The 23,647-nt window shown below is 45.7% G+C and overlaps 1 protein-coding gene and 1 long non-coding RNA gene across 5 annotated transcripts in view; one reads left to right on the plus strand and one right to left on the minus strand.

The window, feature by feature from the left end:
* Window positions 1–23,647, plus strand: part of LOC137547329 (uncharacterized) — a 235,422-nt gene that overhangs the window by 159,144 nt on the left and 52,631 nt on the right. For all 3 annotated transcript variants that reach the window (XR_011026564.1, XR_011026563.1, XR_011026565.1), the window contains exon 4: window positions 7,679–7,881. This is a non-coding gene — a long non-coding RNA (uncharacterized lncRNA). The remainder of the gene's footprint in view (window positions 1–7,678; window positions 7,882–23,647) is intronic.
* Window positions 1–23,647, minus strand: part of LOC137547328 (T-lymphocyte activation antigen CD86-like) — a 246,585-nt gene that overhangs the window by 142,444 nt on the left and 80,494 nt on the right. The gene's annotated exons all lie outside the window — the stretch shown is intronic.

A 23,647-nucleotide genomic window follows, 5' to 3' on the forward strand; every position in this document is an offset into this window, starting at 1 on the left:
TTCTGCATACTCCTGAACTTCAAACTAGCAGCTTGCGTTTCAGGGTATCTGCTGCCCACATATCCCCGAGCTGTGCTGTTACCGCTGATCTTCTGCTGTGTCCACACTGAACTTCTTCAAACTTATGCTGGATGCTGTCTGACCTGGGCACACTCAGGAGAGGTACACGGAAGGCCTCCACTGCGATGCCATGCTCTACCACCCCTCCCTGGCGATCCACCAACTCTCGCCCCCACACCAAGGTCCATGGCCCACTCACGGCCATGCGCACCACGTACACCAGGGAGCAGCTCATGCAGTGGGAACCACGTGTCCCCTCTCCCCCTGCAGCCAGGCTCCTGTCCAAACTAGTCTGGAATCACATACGACAGATCCTGGATCCGGCCCTGGACCTCTGGGTAGGCCAGCGGCGCAGAGGCTATCGGGCAGGAGCCCGTGTGAGGCTCAAGAGGAAGGGTCTACGATCAGCCATCCCCTCAGTCCTCCTGGCAAATGTGCGGTCCCTTCCTAACAAGCTGGATGAACTTCGCCTCCTCTGTGACAGGAGAGACCTCAGTAAGACAACTCCAGTCCTCTGTTTCACGGAAACATGGCTACATGGGGACATTCCTGAGAACGCTCTCCATCTCCCTGGCTACAGCCTCACTCGAGCAGATCGTGACCCGGGACTCTCCGGGAAAAAAAGAGGTGGGGGTATCTGCTTTTATATCAGCTCATCATGGTGCCCCTCCTCATCAGTTCTCACCAGGAAGTGCTCCCCTGACCTTGAACTCATACTACTCAACTGCAGGCCGTCATACTCTCCACGCGAGTTCTCCTCCTATGTCCTTGTCGGAGTGTACATTCCTCCTGACGCTGATGCCAAATCTGCCCTGCTGGAGCTAAGTGCGACCATCTCGCGGTGGGAGACATCTCAGCCAGACTCACTATTCGTGATCATGGGGGACTTCAACAAGGCCAATCTTCGCCGGGAAATGCCACACTACCACCAGCACGTGGCTTGCCCCACCAGGGGCACGAACACCCTCGATCACTGCTACACAGCACTGAAGGACGCCTACAAGGCTGTCCCAGAGGCGGCTCTGGGCTCCTCCGATCACTGCCTCGTCCATCTTATCCCCACCTACAGGAGACGCCTAGAATCGGCAAAACCGACCCTCAAGACCGTCAAAGTATGGACGGATGAGGCCAAGCTTAAACTCCAGGCATGTTTCGACTGCACTGACTGGGAGACCCTGGAAGCGCCAAACCTGGATGTGTGGGCCGACAACGTTGCCTCATACATTGGCTTCTGTGAGGACTCCTGCATACCAAGCAAATCCTTCAAGGTCTACCCGAACAACAAGCCGTGGTTCACCAACAAGCTACGGCAACTCCGGAGGCAGAAGGAAGTCGCACACAGGTCCGGCAACCTGGATGACTACAGGAGGGCGAGGAACGACCTTAACCGGGAACTGAGGGCCGCGAAAGGGGAATATGCTGAGAGGATGGAGCAAAACCTGCGCTCAAACGACTCACGGGCTGTATGGAGGGGGCTCAGGACTGCCACCAACTACAAACCCCCCCCCCCTCAACACGCAGCACCCAGCCCAGAACTAGCAGAAGAACTCGGAAAGTTCTACTGCAGGTTTGAGAGACAGGAAGAATTGGGGGAGCACCTGGAACCTCTCACTCCCCCTCCACGCACCGAGGAGAACATCACGAGCCCAACCCCCTCCCCAGCGGTGGGAGAGGCTGATGTCCTGCAACTCCTGTCAACACTAAACATCAGGAAAGCCCCCGGCCCTGACGGCGTGACTCCAGCCTGCCTGAAAACTTGCGCCAGGCAACTCGCTCCCATCCTCTCCTCCATTTTCACCAAGTCACTAAGGGAAGGAAAGGTCCCCGCCTGCTTCAAGAGGTCGACCATCATCCCGGTCCCTAAGAAACAGGGAGTTTCCGAGCTTAACAACTTTAGACCAGTGGCCCTCACGTCCGTCATAATGAAAACCCTGGAGCGAGCAGTTCTATCCAACCTCAAACTCTCCACCTTGCCCCTTCTGGATCCCTAACAGTTCGCGTATAGGGCAAACAGGTCCACTGACGACGCAGTAAACATCTGCCTTGAATCTATCTATGACCACCTGGATAGACCAGACACGTACGCTAGAATCCTACTCTTGGACTTCAGCTCGGCGTTCAACACCATTTGCCCACGCATTCTGCAGGAAGAACTAGCGGCACTGGGAGTGCACCCAAGCCTACGACTCTGGATCACAGACTTTCTCACCAACAGGACCCAAGTCGTCAGGCTGGGGGACATCAGCTCACGGAGTATGACCACAAACACAGGTGCACCTCAAGGATGCGTCCTGTCCCCACTGCTGTTCTCCCTTTACACAAACAGATGCAGATCCAGAGCGGACTCAGTTAAGGTCATCAAGTTCGCCGATGATACTACTATCATTGGACTTGTCACCAAGAACAATATCCAGGAGTACTGTCAGCAGGTGGAGAGAATCTCCCTCTGGTGCAAGGAGAACAGGCTGGTGCTAAACACTGCAAAAACCGTCGAGCTAATTGTCGACTTCAGAAGGTCCGCTTCCACCCCACCCCCAATTCACATCGACGGGACGGAGGTGGCAAGAGTACCCTGCGCTCGCCTCCTGGGCACCACAATCTCCAGTGACCTCACCTGGAGGCCCAACATCACCGTGGTACAGAGGAAAGCCCAGCAGAGACTGTACTTCCTCCGCCAGCTGAGGAAGTTTGGCATGACCCAAGAGATTCTGACCAACTTCTACTCCGCTACCATTGAGTCGATCCTCTGCTCATCCATCCTGGTCTGGTACGCTGGCGCAACCGCCAGCGACAGGCACTCACTTCAGAGGGTCATCAGGGCGGCAGAGAGGGTCATTGGGAGACCCCTCCCCTCACTTGCCCTCCTACACAACAAAAGACTGAGATCGAGGGCCCTGAAGATCGCTAACGACCCCTCCCACCCGGGCCACTGCTACTTTAGTCCGATGCCACTTGGACGAAGGCTTCGGGCCATCTCCACAAAGACGGCTAGGCATAGTAATTCCTTCTTTCCCTCAGCCGTCAGCCTCCTGAACTCCCTCAACATACTCCCCACCAGGGCACCCCCATGCAATATAGAACTGCCACGGACAGAGCCAACTGCTGCTCTAGCATGCAATCTGTAAACGCAAATGTAATGTACAATGTAAATGCAACTGGGAAGCAAATGTAAACGTCTGCCACTGACATGTGAAATTGTAATTGTAATTGTAACCGTCTGCTACTGACATGTATAAGTGTAAATTTTTCTGTTCCTCCCTTCTGAGCCAAATGTACTGTGCCAAACCCAATTCCGGGCATGACCCAGTCATGCTTGGCGAAATAAACGATTCCTGATTCCTTCCTGATTCCTGATTCCTGATGTAGAACTGAGTTTGTGGTCTATGCTATTCTATGTAACTGTAATCGATACTACATAGGCATGACAACAAGAAGCCTAAAAAGACGGATTAGGGAACATGTCAAGTCTATTAAATCAGGAGTGGGTTGTCCACGATTGATTGAACACATGAATGTTGAACACGGAGGGAGGACTTTCGAAATGCGAGGGATTGGTTTGTTACAAGTCCCACCCTGTAGTAGGGGAGGCAACCGAGAGATTATCCTATTGCAAAGAGAAGCTTGAGTAATTAGTATAACAGAAGCTCTTGGCCCGTTAGGCCTTAATGAGCGTAACGACTTGACATGTTTCTTAGGAGTCCTGGTGTATAGGATGTTATTAATCTACGATATTTCTCCTCCAGTAATCTTTCTCTGATGATGATAATCCTTGTTTTTCCCACAAGTAACTTTTCCGATTGGTTAAGAGGGAATGAGATTTTTCTGTATGGAAATGAGAACTTGGGGGAGTTATTTGCACCTCATAGTGAACAATAGGGGGTAATGGGCGCTATTCTTTCATAATTACTATGGTCCTTTAAGAAATCATGATAAAAAAATGAGGCTAAAAACGTTTTTGTAATTGTTTGGTGCAATGTGAATTCATCGTTTAATGATGCGTTAAAATTCTAAATTAAGTATAAGTAAGTTGAATTGCTAGCCAGGTATAGGGTTAGACAAGCGTGATGGCTATTTTCCCGCACCATTTGGTCTTCTTTTCGACACTTACCTGTTCTTTTCCATACTTCTAGCAGGCTATAGTGAGGATGGAACAGAAGCAGGGTTAAAACCGTGCAGTTAGGTTTTTGGCCACAAGATGGCCACAGCGCGCCAACATCCTGGGAGGAAATCACGCAGAATGGTAACTTAGTTACCACTGAAGTGTGATGGGAAGCCAGGATGACGTCGGCGGATGTGAGGGAGTGTCAAAGTGACGGTGGTACGCCTAAATAGGCGGAAGACGCCGTCCATAGTACACTAGAAGCCAACGACGTGCGCTACGTGGACGGTCAGGAGGGACCCGCTCGGTCCACACTACCGGGACCCTAGGTGTGCTATCTTGCCCCTCTGATGAGGCCCTAAGCAAGTATGGGTGAAACGGCTGTAAGGGCAGCAAACCTGGAGCATCCCTGAGCGCACCCATGCTTCTGTTCCCATCTATGCATGCTACTGCACACCCACATTAACACAAGTATTGCCTGCACTGCTTATCTCTTGCTCCTCGCATGTTTTTTTGGCTTGGCTCTGTGCTTGCAAGCTTTCTAATGTCTGATGGACAGAATTGGTCACGTTTGCCTGAGGCATTGAAGTGACTTTGATGGATGATGCTTTGCAGCTATTTGCTATGTGCACGGAATGGCAATAAATGATTACAGTTTTATTCTAGAGTGCCTGCCTAATTTTTTCTTCCTGTGAAATAGTACTGGGAGCAGTACTGCAAAAACGGGGAGCCGCTGCTTAAACGAGAGGACCAGGAAAGGAGTGGAAAAGCTCTGTAGGACCCAGAGTCTTCCCTCTTGGCTGTTTCTTGGGCAGTGCTGGCAGGGGGACTGCCCTGGGCGCAGACCGGTAACTAGAAGAAGGGGGGGCGCAAGCAGAATGCGTGATGACACCTGCTGTCCTGTAGCGGTACTGCAGGCTGTCAGTGTGCAGCGCCCATGGAGGAGTCAGCTTTCCGGGCTCCCTTGTGTGTTTTCCTGGTCCCTGCTTCCTCCTGGATGAGCAGCTGGTCACTAGTAAGTAGGCAGATCTACTTGTGACCTGTGGCTGTGCGACTATCCCTAAAGAGTAAGGGTTTGCAAGTCCACGGGGGTGGGGGGGAAGGGGGCGCAATTTTTACACCCTCACCTTGGGTGCAATTTAGCCTAGAAACTGCCCTGCCTTGGTAAGTATCTGGCAGATTTATTACTGTATTTTTAAACCAACTTAACTACTTTCATACCGAGCTAATTGAAATCTACGCCCTGTTTTGGTGGGTTCCTGGCTGGCAGGGTGTAGATTTCAATCAGCCGCCGCTGCGCGCATCCACTGTTTCCGTCACTCCCCGCCGATCGCGCCGCTCAAACCTCTGTGTCTTGCTGCATCTCACTGGCTCTCCTCTGCCTGTCTTTAAGATGGCAGAGCCCTGTGAGCGGGTCAGGAGCGCAATTTAATTGGCTCCTGGCCCTGTCTTTCAATGTAAGCCGCTCCCATTGGCTTACATTGATAGACACGGTCAGGAGCCAATGAAAGCGGCTCCTGACCGGCTCTCAGGAACTCTGCCGTCAAAGAGACGGCAGAGTGGGTGGCCCAGGTTCCCGACATGTGGTGTGTACAGCGATTGGGGCGGTAAGCACGGCGATTCGTCGGTATTCATTGGGTTTCTGCCGTTGCTGTTACCAGCAGCGGACTATGGTCCTTAAAAGGACACTGTAGGGGGGGGGGGTCGGGGAAAAATGAGTTTAAGCTTCTAATGATCCCCCACAGACATCCTGTCCCCGCGCAGCCACTCCCCAATGCTCCGGCCCCGCCTCCGGTTCACTTCTGGAATTTCAGACTTTAAAGTCTAAAAACCACTGCGCCTGCGTTGCCGTGTCTTCACTCCCGCTGATGTCACCAGGAGAGCACTGCGCAGGCCCAGTATGGTCTTTGCCTGCGCAGTACGCTCCCGGTGACATCAGCTGGAGCGAGGACACGGCAACGCAGGCGCAGTGGTTTTCGGACTTTAAATTCTGAAATTCCTGAAGTGAACCGGAGGCGGGGCCGGAGCATCGGTGAGTGGCTGCGCAGGCACAGGATGCCTGCGGGGGACCATTAGAAGCCCCGGGTAACTTCAACTCATTTTCCCCCGACCCCCTACAGTATCCCTTTAAGGGGACAGAGACCGCTGGTACTTAAGTGGTTAAAGTAAACCAGAGTTTAAATTAACTAAAGATTTGATATTAACCAGGGCTTCCTCCAGCCCTATAAGCTTGCATGCGCAGAAGACCCGGACTGAGCTGTTCCCGGGGCTGATTGCGGCTGAACGGCAGACCGTGGGAGGACTGCGTGGAACTCAGACGAGCTTATGGGGCTGGAGGAAGCCCTGTGTAAGTATAAAATCTTTAGTTAATTTCATCTCTGGTACACTTTAAAAACGATAATATAAAAAAAAAATAAGTGGAACTAAGGGATATGGTTCTAATAAAGGGACGGTACTGACAAAACAGGGACCAATGGTATGAGTACTGCTGACGCACACCGCGCTGATAATGAGGAAGTGTCTGGAAACAAAGACAAGTAAATATCAAATCTCTCTGTGAAACCCATATAAGCAACACATTATAATTCTGCTAATGATCAGGGAGTAATTTAGGGTACATTTAGCAAATATCTTTTATAAGAACACTTTTAAAATGAAATACCACTCTCACTTAAAGAGGAACTCCAGTGAGAATAATGTAATAAAAAAGTGCTTCATTTTTACAATAATTATGTATAAATGATTTAGTCAGTGTTTGCCCATTGTAAAATCTTTTAAATCCCTGATTTACATTCTGGCATTTATTACATGGTGACATTTTTACTGCTGGCAAGTGATGTAGCTACTGCATGTTTTTTTGGCAGTTGGAAACAGCTGTAAACAGCTATTCCCCACAGTGCAGCAAGGTTCACAGACAAGAAACTGCCAGGAGTACCACGGTCCTCAGAGTTTCTTGTGAAAGGGGTTTCACCACAATATCAGTCATACAGCGCCCCCTGATGGTCTGTTTGTGAAAAGGAATAGATTTCTCATGTAAAAGGGGATATCAGCTACTGATTGGGATAAAATTCAATTCTTGGTCGGAGTTTCTCTTTAAAGGACCACTCAAGTGAAAAAAGTAAGCAGTTAAAATCTGACATAACTGACAGGTTTTGGACTAGTCCATCCCCTCACAGGGAATTTTTAGGGGGGGGGGGGGGTTGTGGGTTTTTTTAACAGCATTTCCTGAATGGCAGTTGCTAAGTCCAACTGCCAAAATAGTGTGCAAGTGAGTAGAGAGGCTGGCTAGTAACTTACAATTTTGGCAGTTTAACTGCGGTTTAGGAAATGCTTTTGAAAACAAAGAATCCCCCATGAGGAGATGGACTGGCCCAAAACCTGTCCGTTCCATCAGATTTTAACTGCTTACTTTTTTTTTTTTTGCTGGCGTAGTCCTTTAAATGCTACAAACATGTACTACTGATGCACAAATGTTATTGCACATAAATATTTTCATTTCCTTTCTGCTTTCATTTGCAGCTCTGAAAGTAAAGACTGAATTAATTTTCTTATTTGGAATCGGTGCTTCAGGACATACTGCCCAGGCATTTCCTTTTCCTGCATGAGTAATTAGCTGGACAATACAGGAGGTGTTTTTACTTATGCTCCATACCTGCTTTAGCTGGGTAGCTGGCCGCTCAGAGTGGAGGCTCTGTCTGTCTGACTGTGTGCTCAGAATGGCGGTAAGCAATTTTAAATAGCGTTTTTAATCCTAGCAATGTTTGTGTAGAACTGAACCACTTGTATCTTGACAAAACTGATTTTAAGTGCTTAGGGACCACATGTAGTTAAATCTATGCCCTGCTTGTGGTTATTTAACCTGTAAATTTAAAGGGACGCTGAGCAGAGGCTGTGGGTATCCATTGAAGCATACCCACCTATCTTTGGTAATGTCCATACACTCACCAGGTCCTGTGTTCATTGTTCTGCCTCCCGGTTTGCTCGTTATAAATTACATTGCAGTGGTGACTCTCCTGAAAGTCGTGCTGTGACCTGGGAACAGGAAGCCAGCGGGTCCTCTCTGTGCCTGCGCAGGCTTCCTGGCTTCAAGGCAGTTTCTAGGCTAAATTGCACCCAGGGCGAGAGTGTAAAAATTGCGCGCCCTTCCCACCCACCCCCGTGGACTCGGGAACCCTTACTCTTTAGGGACAGTCTCACAGCCACAGGTCACAAGTATATCTACCTACTTACTAGTGACCAGCCGCTCATCCAGGAGGAAGCAGGGACCAGGAAAACACACAGGCGAAGAGAGCCCGGAAAGCCGAATACTCCATGGGCACCGCGCACTGACAGCCTGCAGTACCGCTACAGGACACCAGGGGTCATCACGCGGTGGTGAAGTGATGACGACTTGACGTCTGACGCAGAGCCGGATTAAGGCTAAATGGGGCCCTAAGCAAAGTAACTGACTTGCGCCCCCCCCATCAGCAGAGAAGGCAGCCGCAGCGGGGGAGAATGACAGCACTAGATTACTCACATTCACCTATTGCGATCCAAGCAATAGAGGTCCCGTCATCCGGGAGCCCATCTGTCTCCTCTAGAGTGCTGCCACTTTGTTACTACTACTATTACTACTTCCTACTTCCTGTTTGATCTGAGAATCAGGAACTTCAGAGCGAGCGGCTGCACTGTAGAAGAGACAGATGGGTTTCAGATGACGGGATCTCTATCGCTTGGATCATGGATAGGTGAGTGAGCGTTTGCCATCTGCTGTTATCATTCTTGCTGCAGCTGTGGCTCTCTGTGGGAAGGGAGGGAGGAGTGGGCAGCAGCAGAGCGCACAGTAGCAGGAGGGGGACCTAGGAGGAGAGCCTGGCTCTGAAGACAATCAGCAGCGCACTGCATCATTTGACAAGACAAATAACATTTATATCGCGCTTTTCTCCTGGTGGACTCAAAGCGCCAGAGCTGTAGCTACTAGGACGCGCCCAATAGGCAGTAGCAGTGTTAGAGAGACTTGCCTAAGGTCTCCTACTGAATAGGTGCTGGCTTACTGAACAGGCAGAGCCGAGATTCGAACCCTGGTCTCCTGTGTCAGAGGCAGAGCCCTTAAAAGGACTCCGAGCAGAGCCTGTGGGTATGCCTTTAAGCATACACACAACTAACTAATTACATCCTCACACCTACCAGCATGATGTTTGTAATTATATCCCTCTGGGTTCCTTATATTTCATTGCATTGTGCTGAATCGAGCTGCCGACTTTGGAGAAAAGTCGTCCTGTGTAATACAATGTAACTATGGAAAGATGCATATCATTTTGAAGCTCTCTTTCTCCTCTTTCCAATGATAGATAAACTACGCCTTTTAGTTTGCTATTTTCGATCGAAATTGCCGTGGCCGCGATTTCGATCGCGAAAATATCGAAAACTAAAAGGCATAGGGCGGTGGTTTATATATCATTGGAAAGAGGAGAAAGAGAGCTTTAAAATGATATGCATCTTTCCATAGTTACTGCACTGCTCAGAGTCCCTTTAACCATTATACCATCCAGCCACCGCTGACAGGATGGCGAGGGCTGGTTTATGTGCTGATGGGGCCCCTTTGACTCTGAATGGGGCCCCAAGCGACTGCTTTTGTTGCCTGGTCAGTAATCCGGCCCTGGTCTGACGCAGGCAGCCCAGGAGGAGTCAAGGAAGGTGATCGCGCTGGTAATCTTCTTTCTTCTTCCATTTGGCTGCACCGCACATCACCAGCTCCTTCTGCCTGCGCCTCCCTTATTCTACTTGCCGGTCTGCGCCCAGGGCGACCTGCCCACACTGCCTGGCTTCTTCCTCTTCTGTATACACGAGCGGTGGAACAGGGCTTGAGAGCATGCTTAGTCTGACCCAGAAGCTGTTTTGATTTTCTAAACTGAGTGTAGATTGAGGCCTTGGGGATGGCGCTTCTTGGACCATATTAAAGAGAAGGCTGTGAGCTATCAATCGGTATGTTTATTTTGACCTCCCTGTGCTCAGGGTCCCTTTAACCTCCCTGGCGGTAATCCCGAGAGTTGCTCGGGCTCGCCGCCGGGAGCTCAATGCAGAGCATAGTGCGCAGCGGGTGTTTTTACTCACCTCCCGGGGGATCCAGATGTCTGTAGCCGTTCTCCTTCCTGTCCTCCGAGGCTCTGAATCACTCTGGTGAGATCGCCATCAGTGATCTCACTACAGAGTTACAGCGCCAGCCGGAGGATGGAGGTAAAATTGCCACGCTGGAGCCCATGGAGGTGAGTGAAAGAAGGGGCTGCTGCAGAGACTCTGGGGGCATGATTTTTTTCCTGATTTTAGGGTCTTAAATGTTTCAAAAAGACCCTAAAATCCAGAAATAATCATACCGCCAGGGAGGTTGAAGTAAAATGAAAATAAATTAAAAAATTTTTTTAAAAAAAATGGAGCCTTCCCATTCCTCTCATGGTCCCCTTGTTCCAGTGGTGTCACTCCAGTTGCACGTATTTGACCAGCTGGACGAATACGCCTTCAGGGATCCTCGAAAGCCTTCAGAAGATGGGCCGCTCCTTACTGCGCATGTGCAATACGGAGCCGCATGTCTTCAGAACACTTGGGGACACGAGTGCTACCAAAGCCTTTCAAGGATACCCAGAGGTGGCGCATTTGAATCGGGGACAGCAGTGGAGCCACAGCCGGGAGCTGAGACAACAAAGTGCGCCCCTCCATCCCTCCCACCCCAGCCGTCACACACTGATTGCTATTAGACTAAGAGGCACCCCAGGGCCCCCAACACCTTAATCTCTAGTTATCTGGCTTGCAGGCACTGCTACGTATCCCCTTTTCTTATTTCTCTCTGCTTCAAACACAATAGGGGAGTGATAGCTGAGTGAGGTGTGCGCCATGAGGCTGCAGCCTCTCATCTCTGCCTCGGCCCTGAGTGAGGCCTTCCTTGTCCTTTGGTATATGACTTTTTTGTAACTTCACTACAAATTTGCTTTAACTACATTGGCACTCTCGCTCACACATCTAACGATAGCCGACAGCTCTGTGCCCCGAGAAAGATGCCAGCAATATACAAATCTTGTAGTCTTCTAAAAACACAATAATAACAAAAATGCCAGCTATTTTTTAAAGGACCACTAAAATGTAAAATACATACTGCACATGCAGCGGCGTCACTAGGGGGTGCAGTAGGAGCCAACTGCACCAGGTGTCACCTGCAGAGGGGGTGACACAAAGTTCCAGTCTTGAGTGAAATTAAAAATAGTCTTTTTTTTTTTAGTACAAAAAATATATTGTTGGTTTTCTTTTCCATCATGAGATTGGAGGTTCATGGGGTAAAAGAGGGGTGACACCATGAATTTCAACACCAGCTGACACCAACCCTAGTAACGGCTTTGTGCACAGGTAAATGTACATTTCTGTAAGAGTAAAATGAACTATAAATTACCTTTATCCTATGCTGCTAATAAAAAGCTGACAGATCTGAAAGATTTTGGACTAATCCATCTCCTCATAGGGGATTCTCAGTATTAGCTATATTCTATACAAACGCATTCAAAACTTTACACGTCTTGCCAAGAGTAGTCCCTTAACTAAAGAAGTTAGAGTTAACTTGCTGAACTTCCTTTTTACATTCAGCAAAACACATTCCTACCATTAAATTTGAAATAATCGACTATATGATTTTTTTTATTGTTAATTTTTTTTACTACTCTTACCAGTCAGTGGCGGCTTCCTCTTTTTGGGAATGTTTTTCTCTGGCATCCCCCTCATCGCCCACACACCATCCTGCATGCCACTTTCACATGCCCTTTTGTTTACTGCAGTTCGTTGCTAACACAACTGAATATTAAGCCCACATGGATTTATCACTGTTGCTGACACACAATTTCCCCCTACTTAATGAAATCCCCAGGTCTTCTGGGAGCGCCACAATGTTCAGCAACTTGAGAGGTGGAGCTATGGCTAGAGGTCAGGCTGGGTTGTCTAGAAGTAGGTGGGACAAGGGGCAGATTCTGTACAGGAGAGGCTGGATCAGGGGGAGGAAAAGCTGTAGCCAGGCATCATGGGGCCCAGGGGTTTAAAATGGATCTGAACTCAGACCTTCCTCTCTGCTCTAAAAGATACACAACAGCCTAATAAGCTTTACACAAAAAACATTTGTTACAGCTCATACAAATCCTAAAATCTGCACAGTTTCTACTTCCTGAGTCATGGAAGCGGACATATTGCTTACAGCCTGTGCTTTCAAATGGGCTTATTGGCTTATCTGCTGTGGCTGTCATGTGAGACTAGAGTTGAGCTGAAATTTTCGTAATTTCGCATTACTATAATTACGCATGCGAAATTTGCGATTACGATGCGAAATTAGCGTAGCGAAATTGCCATTAAAATCGTAATTGAAAATACCGTAAGCGTAATTTTCAACGCGAAATTTCGCGTTTCGTTCATGCCGTAATTTCGCATTAAACGCTACCGTAATTTCGCGTTAAACCGTAACGCTCCGTATAATATAAAAAAGCCGCCGACTTTAAGGGTTAATAGCAAAGCCCCCTTAAATGCTAAGAGCCTCAAATTTGGAGAATATATTAAGGAGATCAGGAGGAATAAGAGGAAAAAATTTTTTTTCAAAAAGACCTTATAGTTTTTGAGAAAATCGATGTTAAAGTTTCAAAGGAAAAATGTAAACATTTAAAAACCCGCCGACTTTAACGGTTAATAGCAAAGCCTGCTTAAAGTTTAGGAACACCAAATTCCCAGGGTATATTAAGGGGATCAGTGGGAATAAGAGGAAAAAAATTTTTTTCAAAAAGACCTTATAGTTTTTGAGAAAATCGATTTTTAAGTTTCAAGGGCGAAAATGTCTTTTAAATGCGGAAAATGTCAGTTTTTTTTGCACAGGTAACAATAGTGTATTATTTTCATAGATTCCCCAAGTGGGAAGAGTTTTACTTACTTCGTTCTGAGTGTGGGAAATATAAAAAAAAAACGACGTGGGGTCCCCCCTCCCAGACCTCTTTAACCCCTTGTCCCTGATGCAGGCTGGGATAGCCAGAATGCGGAGCACCGGCCGCGTGGGGCTCCGCACCCTGACTATACCAGCCCGCATGGTCCATGGATTGGGGGGTCTCGGAAGGGGAGGGGCAGCCAAGCTTTCCCCTCCCCCTCCGAGCCCTTGTCCAATCCAAGGACAAGGGGCTCTTCTCCACCTCCGATGGGCGGTGGAGGTGGAGGCCGCGATTTCCTGGGTGGGGGGTTCATGGTGGAATCTGGGAGTCCCCTTTAAAAAGGGGTCCCCCAGATGCCCACCCCCCTCCCAGGAGAAATGAGTATAGAGGTACTTGTAGTACCCCTTACCCATTTCCTTTAAGAGTTAAAAGTAAATAAACACACAAACACATAGAAAAAGTATTTTAATTGAACAAAAAACATAACCACGAAAAAAGTCCTTTAATATTCTTAATTAACCATTAATACTTACCTGTCCCTTTAAATAAATGATCCCACGCAATATCCTCGGAAATGTTCTATCAGTTACAATGTAACAAAGTTATTATGTAACAACTTTGTTACATTGTAACTACGCCGCACCCGACGCCACTCGCCGCTCAGCCGCCGCATACGCGTCCGTGCAGGACGCTAAGTCCCCGCAGCTCCCGCTGTCCACCCCGCCCACATCTGTCACCCACATGTCACCCACATGTGGGTGACATGTGGGTGACATGTGGGAGAGGCGGGGAGGGCAGCGGAGCCGGCGGGGACTTAGCGTCCTGCACGGACCCGACAGAGCTCTGAGCTATATAGCTCAGAGCTCTGAGAAGCATCTTTGTATTTGGGCTCCAAGGAGCCCCATTGGTCCTTAGCAGACCAATGGGGTTTCTTCAAATCAGAAGGAACTCCATTGGTCTGCTAAGGACCAATGGGGCTCCTTGGAGCCCAAATACAAAGATGCTTAGAGAGCTCTGAGCTATAGCTCAGAGCTCTGTCGGGTCCTGCAGCACAGACGCGGCGGCGGCGGCGGCGGTGAGTGACGTCGGGTGCGGCGTAGTTACAATGTAACAAAGTTGTTATATTGTAATAACTTTGTTACATTGTAACTGATAGAACATTTCCGAGGATATTGCGTGGGATCATTTATTTAAAGGGACAGGTAAGTATTAATGGTTAATTAAGAATATTAAAGGACTTTTTTCGTGGTTATGTTTTTTTGTTCAATTAAAATACTTTTTCTATGTGTTTGTGTGTTTATTTACTTTTAACTCTTAAAGGAAATGGGTAAGGGGTACTACAAGTACCTCTATACTCATTTCTCCTGGGAGGGGGGTGGGCATCTGGGGGACCCCTTTTTAAAGGGGACTCCCAGATTCCACCATGAACCCCCCACCCAGGAAATCGCGGCCTCCACCTCCACCGCCCATCGGAGGTGGAGAAGAGCCCCTTGTCCTTGGATTGGACAAGGGCTCGGAGGGGGAGGGGAAAGCTTGGCTGCCCCTCCCCTTCCGAGACCCCCCAATCCATGGACCATGCGGGCTGGTATAGTCAGGGTGCGGAGCCCCACGCGGCCGGTGCTCCGCATTCAGGCTATCCCAGCCTGCATGGGGGACAAGGGGTTAAAGAGGTCTGGGAGGGGGGACCCCACGTCGTTTTTTTTTTATATTTCCCACACTCAGAACGAAGTAAGTAAAACTCTTCCCACTTGGGGGAATCTATGAAAATAATACACTATTGTTACCTGTGCAAAAAAAACTGACATTTTCCGCATTTAAAAGACATTTTCGCCCTTGAAACTTAAAAATCGATTTTCTCAAAAACTATAAGGTCTTTTTGAAAAAAAAATTTTTCCTCTTATTCCCACTGATCCCCTTAATATACCCTGGGAATTTGGTGTTCCTAAACTTTAAGCAGGCTTTGCTATTAACCGTTAAAGTCGGCGGGTTTTTAAATGTTTACATTTTTCCTTTGAAACTTTAACATCGATTTTCTCAAAAACTATAAGGTCTTTTTGAAAAAAAATTTTTCCTCTTATTCCTCCTGATCTCCTTAATATACCCTGGGAATTTGGTGTTCCTAAACTTTAAGCAGGCTTTGCTATTAACCGTTAAAGTCGGCGGGTTTTTAAATGTTTACATTTTTCCTTTGAAACTTTAACATCGATTTTCTCAAAAACTATAAGGTCTTTTTGAAAAAAAATTTTTTCCTCTTATTCCTCCTGATCTCCTTAATATATTCTCCAAATTTGAGGCTCTTAGCATTTAAGGGGGCTTTGCTATTAACCCTTAAATTCGGCGGCTTTTTTATATTATACGGAGCGTTACGGTTTAACGCGAAATTACGGTAGCGTTTAATGCGAAATTACGGCATGATACGACTGTAATGCGAAAATTACGCGAAAATTACGCTTACGCGAAATTTCGCGAAATCCTTCTTCATTACGATTATGTACTTACGGCCATAATCGTAATTACACTAATTACGCGAAATTTCGCAAAATCGTAATTAGGTCATTACGCTCATCTCTATGTGAGACGGGGGGGACGGGGGAGGGGATCAAATTACAACTAGTGATTAGACACAAATGAGGGGGAATTAAACAGGCTAAACTCTTTAAATGTTTTCCTTTTGTCCTGTGCAAAAATTCAGGTCCACTTTAAAAAACACATATTTTATGAAAAAAATGTTTTTAATCTTCTTCTCTTAAAGAGGATATTCAGTGAAAATAATGTAATACAAAAAGTGCTTCATTTTTACAATAATTATGTATAAATGATTTAGTGTTTGCTCATTGTAAAATCTTTCCTCTCCCCGATTTACATTCTGACATTTATTACATGGTGCCATTTTTACTGTGGGCAGTTTATGTAGCTGCTGCTTGCTGTTTTGGCAGTTGGAGACAGCTGCAAACAGCTATTTCCCACAATGTAACAAGGTTCAGACAGGAAACTGCCAACAGTACCTCGGTCCTCAGACCTTCTTGTGGGAGGGGTTTCACCACAATATCAGTCATACAGCGCCCCCTGTTGGTCTGTTTGTGAAAATCATTATATTTCTCATGTAAAAGGGGGCATCAGCTACTGATTGGGATAAAGTTAAATTCTTGGTTGGAGTTTCTCTTTAACAAGAATGTTCTGACCTTTTTTTGTATGAAGAGAGGCCTCTTTATCTAAACACTGTGTCTTAAAATTTTGATCACATGATGAGAAGCAGAGGCATACAGGGGCGTTGTTTCAAACTCAGTGCATGAGGTTGCCTCTGCAGTCTTGCTGCTGCTCAGAATGCAAGGGGCAGGGCACGAAATAAATCCCTCTAAGAGGATGGTAGTAAATAACACAGACAGTCTGTGGTGCAGGAAGCGGTCATCGGAGATTCTGATCAGGTACTTGATTACTAGATATTTCACAAATCCCTTTTCAAGGAGCTCCTACACAGAGAAAAACACAAACTCTACAGCTGAATGCCATGCAGATCCTGCAAAACATTTCCTGGAGTGGGCAAGGCCTGATTTCTGAAGAGGTCACAAAGATCCAGGTCATAGGTGGCTGCAACCCAAGGGAGCAGCTAGACGTGGAAGAGGGGGTGATGCATATGAAAGAGGAGGCTGAAAATGGGGAGCAACACATGAGGTGGACACTGCTGTCCAAGGAGACTGTAGTTAAAGTGAACCTCCAGACTAAAAATCTACTCAGCAGCACTAAAAAGGCTTGGTGTTTCTTTAACAGTCTCACAGCATCAGAACTTTGTTTTTCTTATATAAGCCTTATTTTTAGCTGCACACAAGCTTAAGCTCCGCCCCATCAAAGAAAACTGCCCAGGCTTTTTTTCCTGATGCTGTGCAAAGCATGATGGGAATTCCTATGTTGTTATTCACGTTGCCTAGCAACTGGGAGGGGTGATCAGCACACAGGATAGTTGGAACTGTGTCTCCCTGTCACCTCTATTTAACTAAAAAGATGGCTGCCCTCATGAAATCAAACATTTGCCTGTTCTTTTAAAACAAGGGTAAGAGATTAGATTATATTACCTATCTATTTGAATTAACATAACTAAGGTAATTAATTCCAGTGTGTTTTTTAGGCTGAAGTTCCTCTTTAAGATTTATGATCTATATAAATACGGGTTACTTTAAGCAAAAGCTGTATGCCTAAATGTATTGGAGATCCAGGAACTGGAGCAGATATAAGTGGAGCTGAAAGTAGAGCAAGTTGGTCAATAAAGGTGTAGCTGTAGCTCGTTATCCATTTATCACCTTATATATAAAACTAGAAAACCACTATTCTGAAAAGCAATGGACTTCTGGAGAACTGTACCGTCTGGGGCATGCACAGAGGGGAGCACAACAGCAGATGGCATCTCTGCATCGCAGGGGGAAGAGCCTACAATGCCTTATGGTGAATCCAGCCCTGTGAGAGGGTTGGACTTTGCAATTCACAGGAAGTAGAGTTAAGACCACGCCTTTCCTAACAGGAAATACAGTAACAGACTCGGGAGGTCATTCTGTGAAAATAGTTACCAATCTACAGGGAGCACAGCTCCATGAGGAAGGTTTCATTTGAAAACGAGGATTACAAAGATAAATGCTTTTACATTTACACTAAACAACCTGATTGCCTTCAGAATGTTGAGCTTATGTGGGGCGTTCATCATCAAGTATGAAAATAAAAGCAATCATTGATAGAGGAGATAAATCCTCCCTTCACAGTGAACCTCAGGCCTGCAGGGCGCATATATTTCCTGATGAAAACCCATTTTCTGCGTCACTGCTCGGGAATAGAGGAAGTTGGTGGCTCTGACTTCCTGTTAGCTTGTGGCAGTGGTCTATATCACAATTTCTTGCTGTGATGGCAATTTATTCCTTCATTGAGGTAAAGAAGAACTTAGTTATACTAGTGAAGCAGGCTACTGTTGAAATAGAATAAGAAACAACAACAGGCATTTACAATAATCTATCACTGTTCCGTTCAGGGAATTCTGAATTGAAAGCATTATTATTATAGCTGCCATCTGTGTTTTCTTACTTGGGGGTGCAACTTTTTACCCTCCTCCAATCTAATACAGGGGCTGCTCTCACACCATGTGTTGTGGCCACACATGTTACGGGGAGCACACGTGGCGTACATCAAAAAAGGGCGTCAGGAAAAAAGGTCGCGGGGTGTAAATGATAAGCAGTAATACCATTTATAAAAATAGTGTGCTATATTTCGTTTACAAATAATGTTTTACAAATTTATAAATCATTAAATAATGTGTATGAAATCAGCAATTGTGAAAACGTTAATGTTCCCTGTTTCAAAAGTGAAACTTATAATTACGTTTCTTAAAAAAACGATAATATATGTTTAATCGTTATAATTGTATATTATTGTGAATAATCTTCATTTATTATAATAAAATCTGAAAATAATGTTTATAACGAGGATATAAATATAACGACGTTCATAATAAGATTATTAAAACATTAGTAACTATTACTAAAATTTTAATAAAACTATACCTAACCCTACTCTCACACAGAACCCTCCCTGTACCTATCCCTAACCCCAAGACCCCCCTGGTGGTGCCTAAACCTAAGGCGTACATCAAAAAAGGGCGTCGGGAAAAAAGGGCGCGTGGTGTAAACGATAAACAGTATTATCGTTTATAGAAATATTGTGTAGAATTTCGTTTACAAATAGTGTTTTAAGAATTTATAAATCACTAAATAATGTGTATGAGATCGGCAATTCTTAAAACGTTAATCTTCCCTGTTTGTAAACTGGAACTTATATTTTCGTTTATTAAAAACCCTCCCTGTACCTATCCCTAACCCCTAGACCCCCTGTTGGTGCCTAAACCTAAGACCCCCCTGTTGGTGCCTAAACCTAAGACCTCCCTGTTGGTGCCTAAACCTAAGACCTCCCTGTTGGTGCCTAAACCTAAGACCTCCCTGTTGGTGCCTAAACCTAAGACCCCCTGTTGGTGCCTAAACCTAAGACCCCCCTGTTGGTGCCTAAACCTAAGACCCCCCTGTTGGTGCCTAAACCTAAGACCCCCCTGGTGGTGCCTAAACCTAAGACCCCCTCTTGGTGCCTAAATCTAAGACCCCCCAGTTGGTGCCTAAACCTAAGACCCCCTATGGATAATAATGTTTTACAGAGATTAATAAATAAAAAATGTAAATAAAAAAAATGTAAATATTTTTTTTGGGTGGATAATAATGTTTTATAAATGTTTTAGAAATAGTGATTTAGTATCTTTATAAACGTTATTCGTCACGGGCTCATTTTGTAAAGTTAAATCATCACTAACATTATACGTTGTATAAATCCTTAAAAATCTCCGGGCGCCGTTTGTTAAAACGTTAATCTCCGGCGCCTTTTTTCCCTGTTCGGCGCCCATTAAACGATATTTATAATGGGAGTGAATGGGGCGCCCTTTTTGTCCACTTGTCTCATGCGCCCAAATCTCCTGCTTCCAAACCTAAGACCCCCCCCCCCTGGTGGTGCCTAAACCTAAGACCCCCCTGGAGGTGCCTAAACCTAAGACCCCCCTGGAGGTGCCTAACCCTAAGACCCCCTCCTTAGTGATCGCTTTATTATGTGGATAATAATGTTTTACAAATTGTGACTGTAAAAAATATATTGCAATTTACGTTACGTAGTGATCGCTTTATTTTGTGAAAAATTATGTTTTACAAACAGTAAGGGATAACATTCTAAATAATGTTTTAGTTAAATACGATAAATAGGTTTAGTATTTTTATAAACATTATTTGTCACGGGCACATGTTCTAAACTTAAATCATCACAAGCACAGTTGTAAAACATTAAAAGTCTCCGGGCGCCGTTTGTGAAACGTTAATCTCCAGCGCCCTTTCTTCCTGTTCGGTGCCCAATAAACGATATTTATTATGGGAGTGAATTTTTGCCGTTTTTGTCCACTAGCTGCCAGTGCCCTTTTTTCCTGTTTCTCACCTGATGGCCACACTTGTTACACGATCCTGCAATAGATGCACCGTTTACTCAAGGTAGACTCCATGGGGAAGAGGAAGTGAATGTTGTGGGTCCCATCAAACTTTAAACTTTTCCTGTGGGGCCCCTTGGTTTCTAGCTAGATGCCTGCTGCTTGGCTGATCTTTTAGCTTCAAACAGAGTTAAAGTCAAAGAAAGCCCAAGCAACAAATAGCTGTATAGCAAAGTCACAGTCAATGGATTATTGTGTGATCAGCAACCAATGCAATTAGAAAGGTGGAGTGCCCAGCCCCGGCCGTCCTTCAGTACCCCTCACACTGTGATAAGGCAATCCACAGAGAGGGTCGGCACCTCTAAAGATAAAGCTCTTTTACAAGTAAAACATAGCTCTTTATTTAATATAGATTAAAAAAATCCATAAAAGGTGTCAAAAAGTGCAGGGCTGCTACCAGCGACAGCCTCCTGGTCTTTCCTCAGGCTGGACAGCCCCACACTGAAGACACCACGCAAAGCACACGCCATCTATACAAAGGCATCACAAAAAGGACCAATCGGGGAAAAGAACCTAGGAGGACCTGATGGAGGAGAACTGCCCGAAAGACACAGTGATCATTGGTTTTACTTGTAAAAGAGCTTTATCTTTGGAGGTGATGACCCACTCTGTGGATTAGCAAAGTCACAGTAGTAGCCATGATTAAACACACCTTTCAGGCAATCATTTACCATAATTTGTGTGATCGCTGAAATTGCCGTCCTTTCCAGGCGCTGCATGCATGGTAGATATAGACTTGAGTTTTGTTAGAGAAACATTGGCCTCAATTCTGGTAGCTATGTGAGGTAAATATTTGTAGTAAAATACCTCATGCAGTATTTTCCTCTTTTTTTTTTTTTTAGCAATTCTGAAAGCCATTTCTGCATTTCCAAACATGCGGTAAAACATGTGGTAAAACGTGAGGTAAATGCATAAAGTGTGGTAAAACATGCAGTATTTCAGCAGTAAGCATGCAGTAAATAAATAATAGTAGTCTTTAATTGTCTTCCATAAGTTAAGATAGTCTTTGGAAGGTTTATTTTTTCTTTTTTTCCTGGGGAGTGTGGGGGGGGGGGGGTTGTGTATTGGATTATGTAGCAACCTATGAAAAGTATATTATCCCTTATGAAAAAAGAAAAATCCAGTAAAAGTCTGGAGTGTTATTTTTACTAGTTTTTTCTATTACACTGCCGGAATAGGCACGACACTAAAACAGCAATAGGACCTCCACTTTACCTCCAGGTACAGGCAGGTCTTAAACTGATTGGTAAATTATTTGCCAACATGCCCCCTAATTTCCACGAGAATAGCTATTTTCGGCAAAATAATGCAAATTACCTCACAAATTACCTCATAATCTATCTCATGTGGGAAAACAGGACTAAAACCCACCAGAATTGCTAAATGTCAATTACCTCACATGAGGTAATTTGTTTGAAAATCCTACTAGAATTGAGGCCATTATTCTTGTTCCTAACCTATCAATTCATTCTTGGTGTCTGCAAAGCCAGTTAATGTAGACTTCCTGTTTATGAGTGTAGGGGGTGGGAGCAGGCAGCAGTTACCTTGCCTTGGGCAGAAATGGACTTAAAGTGAACCTCCAGACTAAAAATTGACTCAGCAGCACTGAAAAGGCCTGGTGTTTCTTTAACAGTTTCACAACATCAGAACTTTGTTTCTCTTATACAAGCCTCATTTTTAGCTGCACAGAAGAAAACTGCCCGGGCAGTTTTCCCCTTATGCTGTGCAAAGCATGATGGGATTTCTGATGTTGTTGTTCTCGTTCTGCTGTTTTGGTGCAATTTTATTTTTTACATTTTTAATTTGACATTTGAAGCCTAGTGTGTGCAGCTGGGAGGGGTTATCAGGACACAGGACAGTTGGAACTGTGTCTCCTGCTTCCTGTCACCTCCTTTCAACCAAAAAGATGGCTGCCCCCATGACAAAGATGGCAGCCCCCATGAATCACAAACATTTGCCTGTTATTTTAAAACAGGGTGGGTAAGAGATTATATTACCTATCTATTCTAATTAACATAACTAATGTAACTTAATAACAGTATGTTTGTTTAGGCTGAAGTTCCCCTTTAACCACACGGTTAAAACCACAGCCCTAGAGTTAAAGCGTTTCCAAAGGATAGATAGGAGACAGAAATTGCCCATTGCACAATGAAATGGCTACATACAGAAGAACTATGCGTATGTAAATTGAGAGGAAATGCAGAATTATATCTGTTATTAGTGAGCCAGGCATTAATTTGGTGATTTCCCATGTATCCGACTGGTGGTTTCCAAATGACCATGGCACAAGGAGTTGTGGGAGGACCCCATTTACCAGCAGCAGTCTGATAATGGTAAGTACCTGAAACACCTCTTACATTTACAGATGTGTTATTTTCCTAACAGGACTAGAACCCCGATCATCTTCAAAAGAAAAATCCACATTCACCAGGGTCCCTATAAACATGCAATGGATGACATTTAACCTCCCTGGCGCTCTGATTTTGAGCGGCGTACGGCCGCGGGAGTGTTTTTTGTACCTAATTTTTTATTAACATGTAGCTAGCCTAGCGGTACGGTATATTTTGTAATGGCTCTGGAATGTTAAAAAACAAACATATCACACAGATCATCTGTCAGTTCTAAACGTCACCACCTGTAATACATTTCTGAATGTAAATCAGGCAGAGCAAAGATATTACAGTGGTTAAACACAGAGTAAATATTGACATAATATTGTACAAATTAAGCAATTTTATTCATTACATTATTTTCACTATTAAAAGGTAATTACTTTCATTACCATTAAAAGGTATTATTTTTTACAAAACTTTCTTTTTTTCTACCTAAATAATTATTTTTACTACAGTGCCTATTTGAAGAGACTCTGTAACTTAGAAAACCTCCCCTGGGGGGTACTCACCTCGGGTGAGGGAAACATCCATATCCTAATGAGGCTTCCCACGCCGTCCTGCGTCCCACGGGGGTCTCGCTGCAGCCCTCCGAACAGCCGGCCCGACAGACCCGACTGTAATTTCAATACTTACCTTTGCTGGCTCCAGCGGGGGCGCTGTGGCTGCTTTAGGCTCGGAAATAGACGGAAATACCCGATCTCCATAGGGTCCGCTCTACTGCGCAGGCGCCGGAGACTTGCGCCTGCGCAGTAGAGCGGACCCGACGGCGATCGGGTATTTCCGCCTACTTCGGAGCCGACAGCCGCCAGAGCGCCTGCGCAGGAGCCGGGAAGGTAAATATTATGTCACGGCTGTACGGAGGGCTGCAGCGAGACCCCCGTGGGACAGAGGACGGCGTGGGAAGCCTCATCAGGATCCTGAGGCTTCCCCCACCCGAGGTGAGTACCCCCCAGGGGACGTTTTGCCATTACAGTTCCTCTTTAAAGAGCAACTGTCGGGCATAAAATCAAAAATCAATTCTTTATTTGCATCTGGTAAACAAGTAATAAGGATCAGTGCTGCTCGGATACCCCTTTTCAAAATCCGAATTGAATTTGGATCCGGATACCCAGATATCCGGATCAGAATC

Source organism: Hyperolius riggenbachi, chromosome 2 (genome assembly GCF_040937935.1).
Source record: "Hyperolius riggenbachi isolate aHypRig1 chromosome 2, aHypRig1.pri, whole genome shotgun sequence".
Lineage (NCBI taxonomy): Eukaryota > Metazoa > Chordata > Amphibia > Anura > Hyperoliidae > Hyperolius > Hyperolius riggenbachi.